Source organism: Trachypithecus francoisi, unplaced genomic scaffold (genome assembly GCF_009764315.1).
Source record: "Trachypithecus francoisi isolate TF-2019V2 unplaced genomic scaffold, Tfra_2.0 Lachesis_group9, whole genome shotgun sequence".
In the NCBI taxonomy this organism is placed as follows: Eukaryota; Metazoa; Chordata; class Mammalia; order Primates; family Cercopithecidae; genus Trachypithecus; species Trachypithecus francoisi.
Genome location: NW_022681474.1, coordinates 47,871,880 through 47,877,214, shown reverse-complemented (window position 1 = coordinate 47,877,214; position 5,335 = coordinate 47,871,880). Strand labels below are relative to the sequence as shown.

The window sequence follows — 5,335 nt, the reverse complement described above, 5'->3', positions numbered from 1 at the left end:
GTAAGAGCCCTTCAGGATCTTTGTAATAGATTTTTTTTTCACAGTCATGTGTATATGAGAGTTCTCCCTTCTCAACCTCCGGGCTTTATTTATTTATTTTGTTAGAGTTTGGCACAAGCTACTCCATTTCAATTCTGACACCTTGCACAATATCATAACATTTACCATTTGAACTGTTAAATGTATAGTTCAGTGGCAGTAAGTACACATTCATATTGTGCAGCCATGACCAACATCCATCTCTAGAACTTTCTCATCTTGCAAAACTGAAACTTCATACCCATTAAACAGTAACTATCGAATCCCCAAAAAATGTAATGCTTCACAAAGTTTTATGTGATCCTTGTGTAGAGGCCATGCTAATTTACTCAGTATCATTTCAATTTTAGTATATGTGCTGACAAATTGAGCACCCAAATTCCTTCCTATTCGTGGCTGTTTTTTTTTTTTTTTTTTTTCCCATCTGTATGTGATAGTACCTGGGTGGCAACCCGAAGACATCATCCTGGTAGCTCTATGATTTGCTTAACATATTGTGGTTAAAAGCCAATTGTTTAATCTGATTATTTTGCCTTGAGGCAACTTTACAGATATTTTAAAGAATATGTTTGTAAGTAAGTTGATTCAATTTGGAAATACATGTCTTCTTTCTGCATTTTTCCTGTTTGCTCTATAAGACATATGGTTGGGTAACCAGAGATGCTCATTTTTTTGTCCTGAAAATTTTGTGTGCTTGTGAATTGTATGTACGTGGAGAAGTGTTGAGGGCAGGACAGTTCCTTCATAATGTGAGAAATCAACTATTTAGTACATCCTTCTAGGAAACTTTTGTTTCTCTTTTTAAATGTACAGGATTTTAAGTCTTCTGTTTTAAAAGATTTCTTCTATGTATAATTCTTTTCAAAGGTACCTTGAATTCTAGAAATATTTAGCAGACTATGTTCTAATTTTTCCAGTTCAGTTGGGGGATACATTTTTTTAAACCTGTGCCAAAAATTTAAATAAATTTCTCAGATATTGAAATATACTGAGTGCTTAATGTTGTTTTACCTTGCTGTGAAAAGTGGTTGCATTTCATTTTTTTCCTCTTCTGGGACATATTTTTTCAAATCAATTGAACAAATATCTAGGACTATAGTTGCTGGGTCATATGATAAGACTACATTAGCTTTATAAGAAACTGCCAAAATTTCTTTCAAAATGGCTGTAGTATTTTGCACTCCCACAAGCAATAAACAAAAGTTTCTGTTGCTCCAGATCCTTGCCAGTATTTGGTATTTTCAGTTATGATTTTTAAAATTTTAGCCATCCTAACTGGTGTTTGGTGGTATCTCATCATTTTTTTTTTTTTTAATTTGCAATTACCTAACGACAAATGGTTCTGAGAACTTTTTTCATATGCTTATTTTTCATCTGTAAATGTTCTTGGTGACATATCTGTTCAGACCTATACATTGTTGTATTGAATTTGCTAATATTTTGCTGAGGATTTTTGTGTTTATGTTCATAAGAGATACTGGTCTATAGATTTCCTTTCTTGTAATGTCTTTATTTGGATTGGCTATTAGGGTAATGCTATGGCCCACTGAATAAATTTTTCATTTTCAGGCTTTATTCTGCCTGTAGAAATTAGTAGTTCCTTAGCTCAAATTCTTCAGTGATTAATTTTGTTTGGTGATCAGTTTTGTTTATTGAATAGTCTGTTATGGCTATGCTAGGTCATCTGGCCTTTTATATAAATTTTCAAATTACCTGGTTTGTATTTCTAACTAATTTTCTGGATATTTTGGTAGAAATTATAGTATGCTTATATTTTAATTTGAGGAAAATTGACACCTTTACTCTGTTGAATATTCCAAAACATAAACACATTGTCTTTCCATTTATTTAGGTTATCTTTGATTTCCTTCACCAGCATTTTAAAGTTTTTAGAATGTAGATTCTCTACATTTTTGATTCAATATGTACTTAAGTGTTCCTTGTTTGTAGTAATTGTAAATGGTATTGTGTTTTAAAATCTGATTTTCAATTTTTCATTACTAGTGTATAGAAATTTTCAATTTTTTTGAATTTCTCTTATATCCTATGACCTTGTCACTTATTAGTTCTAGAAATTGTTTTTCTTTTTTTTGGTAGATGCCTTATAATTGTCATACCATCTGCAATTACAAATAATTTTATTTCTTTCTTTCCAGTCATTATGATTTATTTCTTTGCCTTGCTTTATTACACTGGCTAAGACTGAAACATACTGTTAAATATGAGTGGTAACAGTGAACATCTTTGCTTTATTTCTAATCTTTGGAGTAAAACATTTAGTATATCAATATTAAGCATGATGTTAATTGTAGGCTTTTCATGAATGCTTTTTATCAGGTTGAGGAAGTTTCTTTTTATTTCTAATTTCTGAGAGTTTTATTTTCAATTTATTTTTGTAAAATATCTTCACTATATCAATTGGTATCTTGCAATTTTTTTCTTTAAAAAATTAATGTGATAAATTATATTGATACATTTTTATATATTGAACCAAACTTTCATCCTTGGGAAGAAAAAAATCTCTTGGTTGTGGCATACATTCTTTTTATATGTTCTAATATTTTCTTGGGAATATTTGCATCTTTATTCATGAAGGACATTAGTCTTTAAAAAACATCTTTAATTTTTGTATCAGGTGTTGGCTTTATAAAGTGAATCCAGGCAGGGATCCATGATCTCATCTCACTGCTGCCTGAGACACAGACATGGCTTCTGTTCATAAGTCCCTATTAAATCTTTCTTTCTAAGAAACTGTATTTGTCAGTCTTTTTTCTTTGACTTCTCAGCTTCCTCAGACTTTGGGATAGTGTATTAGTCTATTTTCAAATTGCTGTAAAGAACTTTCCAAGACTGGGTAATTTATAAAGAAAAGAGGTTTAGCTGATTCACAGTTCCACATGGTTGGGGAGACCTCAGGAGACTTACACTCGTGGTGGAAGGGGAAGCAGGCCTGTCTTACATGGCAGCAGACAAGAGAGAGTGTGTAGAGTAGGAATTGTCAAATGCTTATAAAACCATCAGATCTCATGAGAACTCACTCACTATCATGAGAAAAACATGGGAGAAACCACCCCCATGATCCAATCACCTCTCACTAGGTCCATCTCTCAACAAGTGGGGATTATGGGGATTACAATTTGAGATGTGATTTGGGTGGGGACATAGAGCCAAATCGTATCAGGTAGGTTTGCACAGAACTGCCCACTGTGAAACTTGTGGAAAGGCAGACCAGGAGCTGAGAGGCCAAGAAATGGGCAAAGGGAAAGAATCAACCATGGAAGGAGTCCATGGGGAACATCCCAGGTGGCAGCCATTTCTATTTGGAATAGTGTGACTCTACTTTTTAGATGCTTCTGCATGAGTATAGGGATGCCTTGCAAACACCAGCATGTTTAGAGAAATTGTTAACTGTGAGCCATCTATCACCCTGTGGTAAGGAATGGTGATGAGCAGCCATTGCAGCAGATGGCCACTTCTGTGGACTGCCTATTTGGCAACAGAAGCCCAGCTGGCAGAAGCAAAGTAAAATGGCTTCAGTAGGAATTACAATTGGAAAAGTCTCTTTAAAGAGCTTGATAGTAAAAAGTTGACTTAGTTAAAACTAATATCTGGGCTGTATACATACATCTATGTGTTGCTTTAAGGCCTCTGTTCTCTCTAAAACTTCTCAGTCAACTGAATCCTGACTGTGCCTCTATTTCCTTCTGCCTGTCCCTCCTTCCTCTTGCCATCCTCAATGCCACATGAGGGAACAACAAAAGAAAGAATTATGACAGCCTGGGATCCCTTGGGGAAAATGGAAAAGGCCCCAGATTTCTCTTTTGGGGAGAAACCAGTTTTTCTTCATGGTACCCCCAAAGTTGTAAGTGGACAGATAAAATTCTGCTCACTTTTGTATTGAATTCTCTTTGGCTTTTGGGGGAGTACCATAGATTGATTGACACTGGGAGAGGATTTGACCTTGATGTGTGTTTGATGGTTGGTAACGTGATGGTGGGCAAGAGCTACAGTGTTGGAGGTGACCAAGGACAGTTATTTGGAGGAGATGGTCATTGCTACAGGGCGCTGCTAAATTCTTTGTATGTCTGGATAAGAAAAGCCTGGGTTAGACCCTAAAAACTGCGTGCTTTCCTTAAAGAACTCTACCCTAAAATCAGTAATCTAACTAAGAAACAAGCTAAGTTGAAAAGACCACCTATCAAACTAAATCAGTCTTTGAAAATCTTTGTAAAAATAATTTACATATTTAAAAGAAATCTCAATTTTTAAAGGCTTACCTGTCTCTGCACTTAAACCACTAGGAACTTTCTGGGGAAGAGAATGGCTTAAAGTTTACAGAGCAAATCCTGCTTTTGTTTAGATCTAAGTTTTGTGTCTTTGAGATGTAAATTTTCTACCTAGTTCCCCCTGAGTCCTGTCTTTGGAGATGCAAATTTAAAGTTACTTCCCTAACAATTGTTTAGGGCATAAAATAGCTATTTAAGAGATTGACAGTCTAAAGTTGGGGTGAAACTTTGAAAACTGGGAAATAAAAACCTTATGAACATAAGATCTACTTCTTTCTACATGTCTGTTATATTAATTTATGTCCTACACAAGTGATATTTCACTATAAAATACACAAACAAGCTCTAATCAATTGGCTTAAAGAGAAATTAAGCACATAAATCAAATAATTTATTAGAAAAATAAAAGTTAGCTCAATTGCCTGTTAGTTCACATGCTTTAATAATCTTTGGTAAATAAAACTACTTTCAAAATTCTCTTCAATGATCTAAAATCTGAAAGTCATGCTATGGTAAATTAAGTACTTCTAGAGTTTTTACTAGAAATTTGGGTTACTAAGAGTTAGACTAGTAGTTAATACTTGTAATCAAAGCTACTCAATATAGGAGAAACTATTCTACAGAGTGTTTATATACAGAAAAATATATGATTTTGAGAAAGAAGTTTATGAAAACACTAAGATGTGGTTTTGCTTAAAGTAAAAGTAATTTTGTCTAGTTGAGAGGCTATTTGTAGGTTGTTTCAATGAAGAAAAAAATGATACAGATAAAACTAAATGGATAGAAAAAGAAAAGATAAAAGGGTAGAAATGAGAAAGCTTTGATTCCTGGGTGACTGCATGGTCATCCACGGTACAGAGCTGTAGCTGTGCTGCATCACGTTCACAAAAGCTAAAAGTTACCAGTGGAATTTAGAGATGGCTCAAATGCCTGGGGATTTGGTTCAATGGATGCATAAGAAGAAGCACACTAAGATGCAAAAAGCAAAATATTCAATCCCTTGGTTAGTA

At 34.2% G+C, this 5,335-nt stretch overlaps 1 non-coding gene across 1 annotated transcript; it reads right to left on the bottom strand.

Moving 5' to 3' along the window:
* Positions 1-306: 306 nt before the first annotated feature.
* LOC117082965 lies at positions 307-413 on the bottom strand. The gene has a single exon (XR_004436878.1). It is a non-coding gene; the product is annotated as a U6 spliceosomal RNA (small nuclear RNA).
* Between the last annotated feature and the right edge of the window lie 4,922 nt (positions 414-5,335).